This window comes from Schistocerca americana, chromosome 4 (genome assembly GCF_021461395.2).
Source record: "Schistocerca americana isolate TAMUIC-IGC-003095 chromosome 4, iqSchAmer2.1, whole genome shotgun sequence".
Classification (NCBI taxonomy): Eukaryota; Metazoa; Arthropoda; class Insecta; order Orthoptera; family Acrididae; genus Schistocerca; species Schistocerca americana.
This window is the reverse complement of record NC_060122.1, coordinates 402,555,467-402,575,039: the sequence shown is the minus strand read 5'-3', so window position 1 is coordinate 402,575,039 and position 19,573 is coordinate 402,555,467. Positions and strand designations below refer to the sequence as shown.

At 44.0% G+C, this 19,573-nt stretch overlaps 1 non-coding gene across 1 annotated transcript; it reads right to left on the bottom strand.

Annotated features, from left to right (window-relative positions):
- Nucleotides 1-200: 200 nt before the first annotated feature.
- On the bottom strand, nt 201-274 carry Trnat-ugu. The gene has a single exon. It is a non-coding gene; the product is annotated as a tRNA-Thr (tRNA).
- Between the last annotated feature and the right edge of the window lie 19,299 nt (nt 275-19,573).

The window sequence follows — 19,573 nt, the reverse complement described above, 5'->3', positions numbered from 1 at the left end:
GACTGCAACAGTTTCGACCAGTGGTTCCGCCCCGATCATAGCTCGCCCTAGTCGTCGTTTAAGGGGGGTAGGACGTCAAACGGGCCGACTTGGAGCGGGAGAGGCTCCACAGGACATTTCAATTTCCACTTACAATGAAGTGAACACCCTTAGCTGCTTACAGGCGTTCACATACGTCAACGGGGACAGATGAAAATGTGTGCCCCGACCGGGACTCGAACCCGGGATCTCCTGCTTACATGGCAGACGCTCTATCCATCTGAGCCACCGAGGACACAGAGGATAGCGCGACTGCAGGGATTTATCTCTGGCACGCCTCCCGCGAAACTCACATTCTCAACGTATTGTCCCACACTACATACGTAGTGCCCCCGCCCATTATACTCATTACTCGCGGCGCGTTGCCGATTCCCGTAAGAGTTCGGGCACTGTTCGTGCATTCGCACAGAAGAAGATGGTCAAGTGGCCGGTGAGCCTTAACTATATATATATATACTAAGATGGTATCTGTTCTTTCGGACATCTGTCCCTGTTGACGTATGTCAACGCCTGTAAGCAGCTAAGGGTGTTCATTTCATTGTAATTTCATTCTAACGAGCTGCATGGTCACCAATGGTATCTGTTCTTTCGGACATGTCCGAAAGAACAGATACCATCTTAGTATATTAATTTCCACTGTCTATACTTTTACAAGTAAAATCACAAAACTTTGTCAGCATGACCAGGAAGGATTCAGGATTCACACTCGTAGCAGCGCAAGTTGAAAAACATAACAAAATAATTTTTTTTACGTGTGAAACTTCATCATTTTTTTCACTTACAATTGGCTGCATTTGTTGCTATAGGTACACTTTTCTTCATAAGTAAGAGAGACTGTTCGATGAATTTTGAACAGCATACATACCAGACTTACAGGTGTCTGAAACTCTAGAATCTATTAAATTTATGAAAAAATGAATGATCTGTTACGGTATAAACTTTATGTTTAGAAAAAATCAAGTTTTGTAGTTAATTATCTCAATTTTTACCAAAGTTTTTAACACATTTGGAAAATTCTAGAGTTTCATACACCTGTAAGTATAGTTTGTATGCTGTGCAAAATTCATCAATGATTCACTCTTACTTGTGAAGAAAAATGTACCTATAGCAACAAATGAAGCCAACAGTAAGTGAAAAAATGATGAAATTTCATATCTAAAAAAAATTATTTTGTTATGTTTTTGCACTTCCACTGCTATGAGTGTGAATCTTGAATCCTTCCTGGTCATGCTGACAAAGTTTTATGAATTTATTTGTAAAAGTATAGACAGTAGAAAATAAAATGTCCTGTGGTGCCTCTCCTGCTCTAAGTCGGCCCGTTTGACGACCTACCCCCCTTAAGGGGACCTGGACGTCATGACGGCCCGAAAAATGGATTTTTTTCATTGTTTAATAAAATTCTGTGATTCTGCCTGATTCTAAAAATACACAAGGTGTTCGGAAACTTCTAGGACTTGTAAAGGGGAGTGAGAATATAATGTTTTGACTGAATACGAATCCATATACGAAAACCTCACGCAATGACGCTACAGACAAAGTTATAGGTGCCTGCGCCTGTAAATGTATGTACACTGATGAGCCAAAGCATTACGAAATCTGCCCACGGCGGGGCTGTGTGCTGCCTTGTGGCGTTGCCGCATATTTAAAACGCCTAACGGGTGGTAGACAGACGCCAGACGGATAAGTTTTATTGACAATACAAAGGCGACGCAGCGGGATGGGTGTTGGTCATTAAAGTGACGTAGACTCACGAGGTAGCATATGAAGTCACATAGCGAAGCGCGACGAGCAACTCAAGCGTTGGCGGTAACCTTATATGGTAACATACGAGGGCCGGAAGGGTGGCGGCCAGACGCCAACGGGGAAGGGGGTCGACGCTGCCCATAAAAGCAGTAGCGGCGGCGCCCGGAGGGTAGGTTCAGGTCAGACAGCGGTCCACGAGGGACCTCCGTGCAGGTCAGGGCTGGGGATTGGACTTGTGTGATTTCGCTCTGGCTCTGTTCGCGTCTCTGAATTAGCCGTATACCTCCTTCCAAGGGTATAGGACAGCCAGGAATAGTGTACGTTCATACAAGTCACTTGTTCAATTTTCCTCCAACCAGCAATTAAAGATTGTCGTTATCAAGTCATGCCCATTTGTTCGTATAATTCCGATCGAGTTCCATACCTCCTTCAAAACATCCCTTTCGCTTTCTCTACATAGCTAACTGGACGGACCATCTTCCCCTTCCTTACGTCATCAGGCTCCTAGACCGCTTGATGGATGCGACACTGGCCACGCGTCACGTTAAGAGAAGTATACGAGCGAAGCAGACATGACTGGGGAATCATTCTTTTTTTCTTTTTTGGTCATCAGTCTTCTAACTGGTTTGATACGGCCCGTCACGAATTCCTCTCTTGCGCCAACCTCTTCATCTCAGAGTAGCAATTGCAACCTACGTCCTCAATTATTTGCTGGATATACACTACTGGCCATTAAAATTGCTACACCAAGAAGAAATGCAGATGATAAACGGGTATTCATTGGACAAATATATTATACTAGAACTGACATGTGATTACATTTTCACGCAATTTGCGTGCATAGATCCTGAGAAATCAGTACCCAGAACAACCACCTCTGGCCGTAATAACGGCCTTGATACGCCTGGGCATTGAATCAAACAGAGCTTGGATGGCATGTACAGGTACAGCTGCCCATGCAGCTTCAACACGATACCACAGTTCATCAAGAGTAGTCACTGGCGTATTGTGACGAGCCAGGTGCTCTGCCACCATTGACCAGACGTTTCCAATTGGTGAGACATCTGGAGAACGTGCTCGCCAGGGCAGCAGTCGAACATTTTCTGTATCCAGAAAGGCCCGTACAGGACCTGCAACTTGCGGTCGTGCATTATCCTGGTGAAATGTAGGGTTTCACAGGGATCGAATGAAGGGAAGAGCCACGGGTCGTCACACATTTGAAATGAAATGTCCACTGTTCAAAGTGCCGTCAATGTGAACAAGAGGTGACCGAGAAGTGTAACCAATGGAAACCCATACCGTCACGCCAGTGATACGCCAGTATGACGATGACGAATACAAGCTTCCTATGTGCGTTCACCGCGATATCGCCAAACACGGATGCCACCATCATGATGCTGTAAACAGAACCTGTATTCATCCGAGAAAATGACGTTTTGCCATTCGTGCACGCGGGTTCGTCGTTGAGTACACCATCGCAGGCGCTCCTGCCCGTGACGCAGCGTCAAGGGTAACCGCAGCCATGGTCTCCGAGCTGATAGTCCATGCTGCTGCAAACTTCGTCGAGCTGTTCGTGCAGATTGTTGTTGTCTTGCAAACGTCCCCATCTGTTGACTCAGGGATCGAGACGTGCCTGCACGATCCGTTATAGCCACGCGGATAAGATGCCTGTCATCTCGACTGCCAGTGATACGAGGCAGTTGGGATCCAGCTCGGCGTCCTGTATGAACCTCCTGAACCCACCGATTCCATATTCTGCTAACCGTCATTGGATCTCGACCAACGTGAGCAGCAAATTTCGCGATACGATAAACCGCAATCGCGATAGGCTACAATCTGATCTTTATCAAAGTCGGAAACGTGATGGTACGCATTTCTCCTCCTTACACGATGCATCACAAAAACGTTTCACCAGGCAACGCCGGTCAGCTGCTGTTTGTGTATGAGAAATCAGTTGGAAACTTTCCTCATGCCAGCACGTTGCAGGTGTCGCCACCGGCGCCAACTTTGTGTGAATGCTCTGAAAAGCTAATCATTTGGATACCACAGTATCTTCTTCCTGTCGGTTAAATTTCGCATCTGTAGCACGTAATCTTCGTGGTGTAGCAATTTTAATGGCCAGTAGTGTATTCCAATCTCTTTTTTCCTCTGCAGTTTTTGCCCTCTACGGCTCCCTCTAGTACCATGGAAGTCATTCCCTGATGTCTTAACAGATGTCCTATCTTAGTGTCCCTTCTTAGTGTTTTCCATATGTTTCTTTCCTCTCCGATTCTGCGCAGAACCTCCTCGTTTCTGACCTTATCAATCCACCTAATTTTCAACATTCATCTGTAGCACCACATCTCAAATGCTTCGATTCTCTTCTGTCCGGTTTTCCCGCAGTCCATGTTTCACTATCATACAATGCTGTACTCCAGACGTACATTCTCAGAAAGTTCAGCCTCAAATTAAGGCCGATATTTGATATTAGTAGACTTCTCTTGCCTAGGAATGCCATTTTTGCAATTACTAGTCTGCTTTTGATGTCCTCCGTGCTCCGTCCGTCTTGGTTATTTTACTGCTTAGGTAACAGAATTCCTTAACTTCATCTACTTCGTGACCATCAATCCTGATGTTAAGTTTTTCGCTCTTCTCATTTCTACTACTTCTCATTACCTTCGTCTTTCTTCGATTTACTCTCACTCCGTACTCTATACTCGTTGGACTGTTCATTCCGTTCAGCGTATCATGTATTTCTTCTTCACTTTCCCTTAAGATAGCAATGTCATCAGCAAATCGTATCATTGGTATCCTTTCACCTTGAATTTTAATTCCACTTCTCAAGCTTTCTTTTATCTCCATCATTGCTTCCTCTATGTACAGATTGAACAGTACGGGCGAAAGGCTACATCCTTGTCTTACACCATTTTAATACGAGCACATCGTTCTTGGTCGTCCACTCTTACTATTCCCTTTGGCTGTTGTACATATTGTATATGATCCGTCTCTCCCTATAGCTTACTCTACTTTTTTTCAGAATTTCGAACATCTTGCACCGTTTTACATTGTCGAACGCTTTTTCCAGGTCGACAAATCCTATGAACGTGTCTTTATTTCTCTTTAGTCTTGCTTCCATTATTAACCGCAACGTCAGAATTGCCTCTCTCGTGCCTTTACTTTTCCTAAAGCCAAACGGATCGTCATTAGCGCATTCTCAATTTTCTTTTCCGTTCTTCTGTATATTATTCTTGTAAGCAATTTGGATGCATGAGATGTTAACTGATTATGCGATAATTCTCGCACTTGTCAGCTCTTGCCGCCTTCGGAATTGTGTGGATGATGCTTTTCCGAAAGTCAGATGGTATGTCGCCAGACTTATATCTTCTACACACCAACGTAAATAGTAGCAGTTTTGCCACTTCCTCCAATTATTTTAGAAACTCTGATGATATGTTATCCATCATTTATGCCTTATTTGATCTTAAGTCCTCCTAAGCTCTTTTAAATTCTGATTCCACTACTGGATCTTCTATCTCTCCTAAATCGACTTGTGTTTCTTCTTCCATTGTATAAGACAAATCTTCCCCCTATAGAGGCTTTCAATGTATTCTTTCCACCTATTAGCACTCTCCTCTGCATTCAATAGTGGAATTCCCGTGCACTCTTAATGTTACCAATCTCGCTTTTAATGTCATCAAAGGTTGTTTTGACTTTCCTGCATGCTGAGTCTGTCCTTCCGACAATCATTTTTTTTTTCCTGCACCCATTTCGACTTAGCTTCCCTGCACTTCCTATTTATTTCATTTCTCAGTAACTTGTATTTCTGTATTCCTGAGTTTCCCGGAAAAATTTTGTACTTCCTTCTTTCATCGATCAATTGAAGTATTTCTTCTGTTACCCCTGGTTTCGTCGCAGTTACCTTATTTGTTCCTATGTTTTCCTTCCCAACTTCTGTGATGGCCCTTTTTAGAGATGTCCATTCCTCTTCAACTGTCCTGCCTACTGCGCTATTCCTTATTGCTGCATCTATAGCGTTAGAGAACTTCAAACGTATCTCGTCATTCCTTAGTACTTCCGTATCCCACTTCTTTGCGTGTTGATTCTTTCTGACTGATGTCTTAAACTTCAGCCTACTCTCCATCACTACTATATTGTGATCTGAGTCTGTATCCACTCCTGGGTATCCCTTACAATCCAGTATCTGATATCGGATTCTCTGTCTGATTATGATGTAATATAACTGAAATCTTCCCGTATCACCCTGCCTTTTCCAAGTATACATATTCCTCTTGTGATTCTTGAACAGTGTATTCGCTATTACTAGCTGAAACTTGTTGCAGAACTCAATTAGTCTTTCTCCTCTCTCATTCATCGTCCCAAGCCCATATCCCCCTATAGCATTTTCCTCTACTCCTTCCCCTTCAACTGCATTTCAGTCCCCCATGACTATTAGATTTTCATCTCCCTTTACATACTGTATTACCCTTTCAGTATCCTCCTACACATTCTCTATCTCTTCATCTTCATCTTTCGATGTCGCCATGTATACTTGAACTATCTGTGTCAGTGTTGGTTTGCTGTCGATTCTGATGAGAACAACCCTGTCATTGAACTGTTCACAGTAACACACTCTCTGTCCTACCTTCCTATTCATAACGAATCTTACTCCCGTTGTACCATTTACTGCTGCTGTTGATATTACCCTATACTCATCTGACCAGAAATTCTTGGTTGCTTTCCACTTCACTGACCCCTACTATGTCTAGATTGAGCCTTTACATTTCCCTTTTCAGATTTTCTTGTTTCCCTACCACGTTCAAGCTTCTGACATTCCACGCCCCGACTCGTAGAACGTTATCCTTTCGTTGATTACTCAATCTTTTTCTCATGGTCACATCCCCCTTGGCAGTCCCGTCCCGGAGATCTGGATGGGAGACTATTCCGGAATCTTTTGCCAATTGAGAGATCATTATGTTAATTCTTCAATTACAGGCCACATGTCCTGTGGATACACGTTACGTGTCTTTAATGCAGTGGTTTCCATTGACTTCTGCATCCTCAGGGCGTTGATCATTGCTGATTCTCTTGTCTTTAGGGGCAGTTTCCCACCCCTAGGGCAAGAGAGTGCCCTGGACCTCTGTCCGCTCCTTCGCCCTCTTTGACAAGGCCGTTGGCAGAATGAAGGTGACTTCCTATGCCGGAAGTCTTCGGTCGTCAATTTTGACTATTAATCAGAATTTAAGCAGAGGTGGGATTCGAACCTGGGACCAAAGACGATTTGATTGTGAATCAGAGACGCTAGACCACGGGTGCAAACGCAGAAATCCGTTGACTTTGACAAAACCCAGATTTTTATGGCCCAGTGCTTTGGAGCGAAGCTGGTCGGCTGTTTGCGTGCTGCTGTCGTGCGCATCCATGGAAAGTGGTTGAAGAATGCTGAAACCACGAATGGGCGACGAGAAGTCCATACCTTGTCCGAGAACATAGGGATCAGAGGCTTGCACTCTCTCTTAAAGTATGATAAGTGGCGATTGTGGCAAATCTGACGACAGAGTACAGTGCTGTTGCAGTCACGAGTCTTTTGTAGCACACGACGTTCTGTAGCAGAAGACTCCTACATGATCGCATGTCAATTATGATTACACTTGGGTCCGCCTCGATAGCTGAGTTTCAGAATGCGATGCTAAGGCGCCCGGGTTCGATTCCCGACTGCGTCGGAGATTTTCTCCGCTCAGGGACTGGGTGTTGTGTTGTCTTCATCATCTTAGACTCATTGACGCGCAAGTCGCCGATGTGACATCAACTTAAAAGACTTGCATCAGGCGACCTGTCTACCTGACGGGAGGTCCTAGCCACACGACATTTCATTTCCTTACAGTGGGCAGGGGATCATCGAATTGGACCGTGGATCAATGGAATCGTGTCGCCTGGTCGGATGAATCCCGGGTATTTGACTAAACCAGGTCGTTGGTCGTCCCCATGGGAACGGCTGCTCGAAACATGCAGCGCGCCACGGACGCAGACCGGTGGCAGCGGTATTATATTATGGGGAACATTCACCTGGGCTTTCATGCGACCTACGGTTGTAATCGAAGGCACCGTGACAGTTGTGGACTACATGAGCATTATTAGGGACCACCTGCAACACCTTATGCTTGATGTCTTCCTCAGCAAATGGTTAAAATGGCTCTGAGCACTATAGGACTTAACATCTGAGGTCATCAGTCCCCTAGAACTTAGAACTACTTAAACCTAACTAACCTAAGGACATCACACACATCCATGCCCGAGGCATGGATTCGAACCTGTGATCGTAGCGGTCGTGCGGTTCCAGACTGAAGCGCCTAGAACCGCTCGGCCACTCCGGCCGGCCTATTCAGCCGCAGTGGCATCCTCCATCAATATAACTGTCAGTATCACAAGGCCAGAATCGTGGTGCAATGGTTTGAGTAGCATGATAGTATACTCACGTTAATCACTTGCCCATCATATTAGGCTTATCTGAATCCTATGAAACGCAAGTCGGACGATATCGGGCGCCAGCTCCGCGCCCAAAAATCAACCGCCTGTAAATTACGGGAAGTGTGTGGCCTAAGCGAAGTCATCTGGTGCCATGAACCTCTGGAAACCTATCAAGTGCTCGGCACGCAGAATCATTGTTGAATGGCATTCCAGAAGTGGACCAACACAGTTTTTAGTAGGTTATCATAATAATGTGTACATACAGAGTGAATCCACGATGACGTAAACGTATCAATATGAGGTAGGGGTGCCTGTACTTGAAATGAACGAGTTGAAATTTATATGCGAAAACCCTGCTGATACATCTGACAGAGGAATATATGTACTGGTACTATTTTTGCTAAGATTTTGCGATAGGAAACTGTCAGAGGTGGTAGTATGAACCAAAACAAGAAAAAATTTCAAGTAATCGTGGGCTCTCAAATGCGTACCTTAAGAGCTATGAGCAAATGTTATCAGAGGCTACGTGATTAACAGCAGTGTAGATGAGCAATAGCACCTCAGGTATGCATTTTAGAACCCATGTTTACTGGATTTTTTTCCTTATTTTAGACCATATTACAATCTCTGAAACCTGCCCACCCCACAACCTTAGCAACAACAGTACCAGTACATGTATTCCACTATCAGAAGTACCAGAACGGTTTTCGCTTATAACTTTCGACTCGTTCGTTTCCTTTTTCTCCGCCCGGGGACTGGATGCTGTGTTGTCCTCATCATCTCGTCATCATCATTCGTGAAAGTGACTAAACTGGACTGGTAAAGATTGGGACTATGTAGGGGCGCTGATGATCGCGCAGTTGAGCGCCCCACAAACCAAACATCATCATCGTATGTTTCCGGCACGGGGATCTTTACCTCAAATTGGTACATTTATCCTTCTCCATCATCCTAGAAAGTTTGTAACATCATCACGGAATCACCCTACATATACATATACTTACAGGCGCCAGCGCCTATAACGTTGACGCTCTTTAGCGTCGTTGGATGACGTTTCCGGACATGGACTCCTGTTCAGTATATTAATTTACCTACTCCCCTCTACAAGTACTAGGATTCTGTAACGAGAATTTCAGAACATGCTGTATACTTTATATTTAGTATTTCATCATTTTCGTGTTTAAATGCCTTTCTAAAGCGGATGTGGTGCATGATGACTTATCTGTCACACTACCGTCAATTACAAAACCTTGCCCGTTATGTAATTTTGACATCGTAGTTTCCGTAATAACTAGTTTGTAGAACATCATTGAAGAACATATCGACTGTATTATGAGCTCGATCTTTCTCGTAAAAATAGATTACTTGAGTTTAAGCTTGCCAGAAACTGTTTTTGGTGGATGTCAGCTTTTCAAATTGGTGTGATGGACGCCATAATATGTTTTAAGATGGAGTAACAAGTATACTAAAAACCATGACCAGAGAAGACATCAAAATTGGTTACAACATGAAAAGTGGGCTGCTATCAATGGGCAGGCAACGTGTCGCTAAATCTGGAAAAGCTGATCAGAGCATGACAAATGAGGCCAAAATAACAAAGAAAACTGAAGAAAATGAAAATCCCATTGAAATCAACAAGATTATGGAGCTGAAAGGTTTGGACATGTTATCGTTGAGAAGACAATGATATGTAAACCTGTAGTTTCAATTTCCCGTAATCAACGTTTTTGCAAACTAAGTTATCATCATCCCATCCCATATTACAGCTATAAAAACAAAATTTTGCATGAATAATACACATATCAAAAACAGTTTTGCGTCACCTCGGTTCCGAGACTCCCGGAACCTGTACAGAAAATTGGAATAGAGATCAACATCATTTCCGCCCTTTTTATTGCTCATGAAAACCACACATTGCACGTTGTACCACCATACAGCGAGACCTTCAGAGGTGGTTGTCCAGACTGCTGCACACACCGGTACCTCTAATACTCAGTAGCACGTCCTCTTGCACTGATGCATGCCTGTATTCGTGGTGGCATACTATCCACAAGTTCATCAAGGCGATGTTGGCCCAGATTGTCCCACTCCTCAAAGGCGATTCCCCGTAGATCCCTCAGAGTGGTTGGTGCGTCATCTCGTCCATAAAAAGCGTCTTTCAATCTATCCCAGGCATGTTCGATGCGGTTCATGTCTGGAGAACACGCTGGCCACTCTAGTCGAGCGATGCCGATATGGTTGCACTATCGGTCTGAGGATAGCATTCAGGTATCATACAGCCGTTACGGCGCCTTCCATGACCACCAGCAGCGTTTGTCGGTCCCACATAATGCCACCACGAAACAGCAGGGAACCTCCACCTTGCTGAACTCGCTGGACAGGGTGTGTAAGGTGTTCAGCCTGACCGGGTTGCCTCCAAACTCGTCTGCGACGATTGTCTGGTTGAAGGCATATGCGACACTCATCGGTGAAGAGAACGTGATGCCAATCCTGAGCGGTCCATTCGGCACGTCTTAGGGCCCATCTGCACCGCACTGGATGGTTGTCGTGGTTGTAAAGATGGACCTCGCCATGGATGTCGGGAGTGAAGTTGCACATCATGCAGCCTATTGCGCACAGTTTGAGTCGTAACACGACGTCCTGTGGCATTATTCAACATGGAGGCGTTGCTGTCAGGGTTCCTCCGAGCCATAATCAGCAGATAGCGGTCATCCACTACAGTAGTAGCCCTTGGGCGGCCTGAGTGAGGCATGTCATCGACAATTCCTGTCTCTCTCCGTCTCCTCCATGTCCGAAAAACATCGCTCTGGTTCACTCCGAGACACCTCAACACGTCCCTTGTTGAGGACCCTTCTTGGCACAAAGTAACAATGCGGACTCGAACGAACCGCTGTACTGACCGTCTAGGCATGGTTGAACTACAGACAATACGAGTGTACCTCCTTCCTGGTGGAGTGACTGGAAGTGATCGGCTGTCGGGCCCCATCCGTGTAATAGACGCTGCTAATGCATGGTTATTTACATCTTTGGGAGGATTTAGTGACATCTCTGAACAGTCAAAGGGCTGTATCTGTGATACAATATCCACGGTCAACGTCTTCAGGAGTTCTGAGAACCAGGGTGATGGAAAACTTTTTTTGATGTGTGTAGTACAGTGCTTACCTACACTGTGAATCACATTATTCAACAATGTATTGAATATTTTAAGCTGGAGCTTGTCTTAAATCCTTCAATTATTACGAGAAAAAATTGGCTTCTAAAAACATATTTTTAAATGCACAAACTTGTAAATATTCCTGGCTTACTGTTTCTGCAAGTTATTAATTAAAAGAGTGAAATTTGTTTTGACCGTTCATTTTGAACAGTGGGGAAGAACAGTGTACCCCAAGAAAATTACGTGTAGTTCAGTACGTAAGATAAAAATCAATATTCATTCCACCATGTAGTCTAGTTTTTAAACTTTTTTCATAGAGCTCACACTACATTAACCATTTACTTAAAGTTTCATTCCAGTATCTGTTAAAATTTTGAGTTACTCAGTTTCAAAATTATAGTAAAAACTACAGGCCATGACGTCCAGGTCCACTTAATTATTGTCAAAAAATTGTGAAAGGCGCACTGCCTGGTCAAAAGAACCTGGGCACCTGTTAATGCACGTTAGTGAACTTCTCGCCTTTATGACAGACTGAACTTTGTTAAGGGCACTTCCCGGGCGATATGTGAATGTCTGTAAAGGAATGGCAGCTCGTTCTTCCTCAAGAGCTGAAACCAGAGAAGGTAGCGACTTTGGGCCCTTGGGTTTGCACTGAAGTCGATGTTCTGCCTATTCCAAAGACGTTTTATTGCTTCAACTCGGGACTATGACCAGGCTAGTCAATTTCAGGAATGTTATTGTCCACAGACCATTGCCTCACTGATGTTTGCCTTATGACTGGATGCATTATAATGGTGATACACTACTGGCCATTAAAATTGCTACACCAAGCAGAAATGCAGATGATAAACGGGTATTCATTGGACAAATACATTATACTAAAACTGACATGTGATTACATTTTCACGCAATTTGGGTGCATAGCTTCTGCGAAATCAGTACCCAGAACAACCACCTCTGGCCGTAATAACGGCCTTGATACGCCTGGGCATTGAGTCAAACAGAGCTTGGATGGCGTGTACACGTACAGCTGCCCATGCAGCTTCAACACGATACCACAGTTCATCAAGAGTAATGACTGGCGTATTGTGACGACCCAGTTGCTCGGCCGCCATTGACCAGACGTTTTCAGTTGGTGAGAGATCTGGAGAATTTGCTGGCCAGGGCAGCAGTCGAACATTTTTTGTATCCAGAAAGGCCTGTATAAGACCTGCAACATGCTGTCGTGCATTATCCTGCTGAAATGTACGGTTTCGCAGGGATCGAATGAAGGGTAGAGCCACGGGTCGTAACACATCTGAAAAGTAACGTCCACTGTTCAAAGTGCCGTCAATGCGAACAAGGGATGACCGAGACGTGTAACCAATGGCACCCCATACCATCACGCTGGGCGATACCCCAGTATGGCGATGACGAATACACGCTTCCAATGTGTGTTCACCGCAATGTCGCCAAACACGGATGCTTCCATCATGATGCTGTAAACAGAACCTGGATTCATCCGAAAAAATGACGTTTTGCAATTGGTGCACCCAGGTTCGTCGTTGAGTACACCATCGCAGGCGCTCCTGTCTGTGATGCAGCGTCAAGGGTAGCTGCAGCCATGGTCTCCGAGCTGATAGTCCATGCTGCTGCAAACGTCGTTGAACTGTTCTTGCAGATGGTTGTTGTCTTGCAAACGTCCTCTTGTGTTGAGTCAGGCATCGAGACGTGGCTACACGATCCGTTACAGCCGTGCAGAGAAGATGCCTGTCATCTCGACTGCTAGTGATATGAGGCCGTTGGGATCCAGCACGGCTTTCCGTATTAACCCTCCTGAACCCACCAATTCCATATTGTGCTAACACTCGTTGGATCTCGAACAACGCGAGCAGCAATGTCGCGATACGATAAACCGCAATCGCGATAGCCTACAATACGACCTTTATCAAAGTCGGAAACGTGATGGAACGCATTTCTCCTCCTTACACGAGGCATCACAACAACGTTTCACCAGGCCACGCCGGTCAACTGCTGTTTGCGTATGAGAAATCGGTTGGAAACTTTCCTCATGTCAGCACGTTGTATGTGTCGCCACCGGCGCCAACCTTGTGTGAATGCTCTGAAAAGCTGATCATTTGCATATCACAGTATCTTTTTCCAGTCAGTTAAATTTCGCGTCTGTAGCACGTCATCTTCGTAGTGTAGCAATTTTAATGGCGAGTAGTGTACAATTGTCGGCCCCCAACTGTCCATCTACTGTGTGTAGTACTCAACGCTGTAATATGTGTTCATATCCTTCCGCATTTAACGCTAGCGCATAAATGGACCACATCCTAACCACTAAAAACACGCCCTTGCCGTAACACCACTTCCGCTGTGTCTTTTGGCCTATACATGACGGGTAATATTCTCTTGGCATTCACCAAACTCAAAGCCTTCCAAAGCATATGGCAAGCGACACCACTTTCTGTGGCGTCTCCAGACACGTCTTCGCTGGTCGTCGGAGATCACTTCGAAGCATGACTCATCACTGAAGACAATCTACTCCCGTCAGTGTGATTGCTGGCCAGACACATTGACAACATGCTACCGGAAAGACGTCATCATACTGGTGACAGAGGAGAATGTGACAAGAAGATCCAGACACAAAGCAACAGTAACTATTCAGCCACTGACACACCGAAAAGAGCGTCTGAAAGAAGTTGTGAAATCCTGGAGCCACCAGCAGGGCTGGCCTAACGGGAAAACCAGTAGTCATGAAGTCATCGCTACCCCAACCACAGTAGAGCGTACGGTGAATCGCCTCCATAAATAGTACACCTTACTTAATCAATGATTTCAGTTGCAGCTGTCCTGTGGAGGGCGCTGGTGACTATGTCAATTGACCAGATGTGCGCCTAACTATCCACGATTGTCTGTGGTGCCATAAGTATCGCTGGCGAGACTCTGCCTCTGCATGGTGCAATGTCGACTTCAGGGTCACCACCAATGGTGTGCAGAGACCACCACCCGCCTGTGGGCCTACTGGATGCTTGATTAGTGGGACCAAGAGGCTGTTCGCCGGCTCCATCATGGGGGTGAGCCATTATTGCTGCTCACGATGTTCGTGCAGCCAACGCTGATGCTGCCAGCCTCTGTCTCCTAACTGGAGGCCGTAAGTTGAACTCCGCACAGCAAGGAGTACTTGAGGCTGGTCTGTAGGGTGCATCACCTGGGTGCATATCTTTCATAACTTTGAAATTTTAAGGACAGCAGGGATAATAATGTCGTGTGACTACGGCCTGCCGTCGGGTAGACCGTTCGCCGGGTGCAAGTCTTTCGATTTGACGCCACTTTGGAGACTTGCGCGTCGATGGGGATGAAATGATGGTGATTAGGACAACACAACATCCAGTCCCTGAGCTGAGAAAATCTCTGACCCAGCCAAGAATCGAACGCGGGCCCTTAGGATTGACATTCTGTCGTGCTGACCACTCAGTTAACGGTGCCGGACCACAGCAGGGATGAAAAGTAGTGATAGTATGGCATTATTGGCGAGGAGAACCTGTCGGAGGTTGTTCGTCCGTATGGTACAGGTCTTTGAGTTTGACACCACTTTGGCAACTAGCATGTCTTTGTTATGAAAATGGACGAGATGATTAGGAAAACACAAATGCCTAGTCCGCGAGTGAAGGAAATGTCCGATCTGAAAAGGAATCAAGACAGTGACTCTCCGATCTAGAGGTAATGATGCTAACCAGTGGAGCACGATTTCGGACAGTAGCAGGGATGAAGTAGATGGAGCAACACATTGCTGAAAACTTGTGTGGAAACAACACTGCAGTTATATGAATAGTGGGATATGGAAGTGAAGTCGTTGCCGAGAAGGGAGTGAGACAGTTGTAGTCTGTCCCCAATGGTAATCATTAAATACATTGAGTAAGAAGAAAAGGTAACCAAGAGGAAATTTGAATATGGATTATAGAGAGAAGAAGTAACTATTTTGAGATTTGGCGATGACATTGTAATTCTGTCAGGGACGACAAAGGGCTTGGAAGAACAGTTGAACGAAATGGATAGTACTTTGAAAAGAAATAAGATGAACAACAATAAAAGTAAAACAAGGATAATGGAATGTAGTCGAATTAAATCAGATAATGCTGAGAGAACCAGATTAGGAAATGAGACAGTAAAGGTAGAAGATCAGTTTTGCTATTTGGGCAGCAAAATAACTGTCGACGGCCGCAGTAGAGAGGACATAAAATGCAGATCGACAATGGCAAGAAAAGCATTTCAGATAAAGAGACGATCTATTAATACCTGATGTAAATTTAAGTTTCTTTTTCTGAAAGTATAGTCTGGAGCGTAGCCTTGTGTGGAAGTGACACGTGGACGATAAGCATTTCAGAGAAGAAGAGACTAGAAGCTTGAGATATTCGCTATTTTTGACTTCATTAAAACAGCAAATACGAGTAGTTAATACTTTCAGCCAGAAGGCAAATACTTGTTTGTAAATAATGATTAATGTATAATGAGGCGTCGCATGGCGACGGTGGAATTTTCTAAATAATGTAATTCATCGTCTTTGGGCGGCAATATAAACAGAAAAATACGGATAGATATGCGATCCTTCACTATTTTGTTCGCGGGAGAACAAATGAAGCCTTGAGCGCTAAAAAAGACTTTTACTGTTTTTCTCGAGTAAGACGGACGCAGATTTGTGGCGGTCTGATCTAATTATTTTTACTAAATAAATAAAAACGTGTTCCGTCTAAGTTTTGAGTGAAGTGTAGGAAGAAGAACTGTTGTAACTTACCGTGACGAAGCACGAGCGACTCAAGAGGACAATGGCTATATAAAAGAGCGCTCAATGGACATGATATGGACATAAAAATCTACCGTCATTGTAGTATTAAGCTTAAGGTACGATATATGTTTTAGTTATAATAAATATTTGTTCTGGGAATACTGAATCATTTAGCAGTGCTCATTTCTATTATCTCCTCAGTATTATTTTCATTTTAATTATGCATTTTGCTAATATTACAGACACCAAGATCAGCAGTCTAATGTGCGTGTTACATTGATAAAAAAGAAAACTGTTTTATCGTCTTCTTGCATCAGCTTTAATATTGAATTTCTCTTTTGTGTGATGTTACAGTTGTTTTTGCGCCCTTAAGAACTTTCTGGTCCCTTAGGAAATTTTTTTGTCATAACAATAACTTCACAACCGGGTATGATCGTATCTACGATCATGAAGTAATTAGAAAGACGATAACGCAACTTCTTAATCAATAGCACGCTAGTTGTGACTGCCTCAAGCCACGCGAAACCGCAAGTAAAAACTAATCACATCGCATAATGCAATATTTTATGACAATGGTCAATCCATGATTCTTACGCCAATTGTGATTGATAAAACAGTTAGTTAAATCTCAATTTCCAACTTTCCATTGAATAACAACATCACTTCTATTTTGTAACATCACACTTGGCGCCCGAACAGGGACTTGACCAAAAATTAGTTCAAATTCTTGGAAAATTTTCTATGTGCTTGTGTTAATAAATGTTCTGTCGTTTCATGTACACATCGTCTCTCTGTGAGAATAACGGTCAATAATGCAGTTTAATTACCGAGAGAAAAGAAAAGAAAAGAGACGTGAATTTGCTGAGACAACATAGCGGTATTCAAGCCATCAAAAAGTAAGTCAGAATTTTGCATACGCAGTGTAGTGCTTCAGTAGCAACGTTGCTTTTCCAAGTCGATCCACATCCTTTCTATCTCCTTCCCGCTATAGAAAATCTGCTTTATTTTATCTTTCAAAGTAAAATTCTTCGTAGTCTGATTATAGAAATTATTTTTCTCCATTGTTAGTATAGCTGTATTACATTTTCAACATGGTGGATAGTGTGCGCAATTTGCAGTGAAGAGCATCTTCATTCATTTGTCTGAAACGTTTAGGTTCCATCTTGTCTTCTCGCAAGATAGAATTTCATTTGTTGCTCACGCGAGAGCGGTGCTCTTAGCGGACTCACCACGTCACTGACAAACGACGAAAGCCTTGCGTAGCACGTGATTTACTAACGAAAATGGCAGATAGTAAACAGAGACAGGTGACAACAGGAGACGGGAGTGAAGACGTTAATAGTATTCCATACCCTTTACGATCGCGAACGGTAGGTTCCCGTGTGGAAACTGAACTAACCATGTCTGTAACAGGGGAAAGTGACCCTAAAGTCCAAATTCTTCCCGCTGCAGCTACAAATGACCTCGGTGCGTTAATGGAAATGCTGAAACAACAGTTTGACGCAGTAAATGAGACTATAAAAACACAAAATGAGACTGTTAACGCCCGATTAGATGCTGTAAGCGAATCAGTAAAAACACAAAATGAGACTATAAAAACACAAAATGAGACTGTTAACGCCCGATTAGATGCTGTAAGCGAATCATTAAAAACACAGCTAGGCACAATCAAAACAGATCTGCATAAAGAAATTACGGCTGAATTAAATACCCATTTGGGTGAGGTGCAAACTAAGATCAGTGATCAAATTCAGAAAATGCAGAAACAGGTGAAAAGTGAAATAGCTGAAGTATCTGGAACATTAAACACAAAAATTCAAGCAGCTACCAAAGAAATAAACTCAGTTAGAAATGCAGTATCTGACATTGAAGGTGTAGTAGAGGTTCTGTCGAGGCAGATAGACTCAATCAATATTGAAGAACAGGTTAAGAGCACCGTGAAAGCACACACGGAGGCATTGTCGGAACACTACGGTGAATGGATAAAGGGTAAAGATATTTTTATCGAAAAGAAGGTCAGGGAGGAGCTTAGGGAGACTGTCAAGGATGTAACTTATGAAATCTTAGCTGCTCCTGGTAAGTCTGGAGACACAGTAGTTTCTGAATTGAGACAGATTCGGAGGACACTTACACGGGATCTTCCCGAGTGGAAGCAGCAAGTAGTGGACGAAGTCAGAATGCTGAGAAACTGGGTAGAAAATCCGCACACGCATACGCAAACTATAGGGAACAACTCTTTAGACGGTGACGAATGTCAGTCAACTCCTTATCGTTCACCGCCTGATTACATGCAAAACAACAGTCCTGTTGAGTCCCGAGTAGGGAAAATAAATGATCCGCCCACATTCGTGAGTTTAATGCAAGAGGAAAGTGTGATTAAGCATCGCACTTTTCCTGTTTTTCATCCGCAGAAGCGAGAAATACACCCCATCGTGTTCCTAAAGAATTTTTCCGGCATATTTCCCAGGAGCTGGACAGACAGACAGCGTATTCAGTTCGTCACTGGCTTTATTTCTGGTGATGCAGCATTATGGGGAACGGAAATGGTAGACACGTGTAGGAATTATGAAGAGTTTGAGAAAATGTTCTTGGCAAAATTTTGGAGTAATGGGGTACAGCAAAGATTAAGGAAGGAGGTGTATGGTGCGGAAATTTTCAATGAGAAGCATGGAAGTCTCCGGCGATACTTTGAGAAGTATCTAGCAAAAATTAAATTCTGGGATTCTCCGATTTCTTCCAAGGACGTAATTATGATTCTCAAAAGCAAACTCCCTGTGTCTATTAGAGAGAAATTAGTAAATGTGTCCGAAGAAGACACGGATGTATTCCTTTCTGTGCTGGATTCCTTAGATTTAATTAGCGAGGATGTGCGCTCCAAGGTTGGCAGCGGCAAATTCTTCCCTGGCAGCCAGCAGAATGCATCGCACGCGGACAACAATGCGCCCAAGGAGAGAGCGAGCTACTGCGACCGCTGTTACCAACCTGCCAGCGGTTATCAAAACGCAAACGGCAATAACTTTAAACGGAAGCAGAAAACCAATTACAGTAATCAGCAGAGATACCACCCAATTTACAACCACCAGGAACAGCATCAGTACGGAAACCCACCCTTTAATTCTGCGCCTGAGCAGTATGGAAATTCTCCACAAACGATTGGTAATTTTTCAAATGGACCAGTGTACAATCAAAGTTATAGGTCGAAAAATAGCAAGTGGCATGGGCAAGGCGGAGGCCACCCAGCACATCAGAACAACTTTTCACAGAATAGAGGACCGCGGAACAATTTTCAAACGGTACCAAATGCGAACTTTCCTTCACAAGGAAATGATTCTGCCGGCAACCAAAAGATCGGGCGACAGCAGACGTCTCAAGTATTTTATTCACAAGTGAATGCACCCAGTGGATTTTACCCCTCTACACCGGCATTT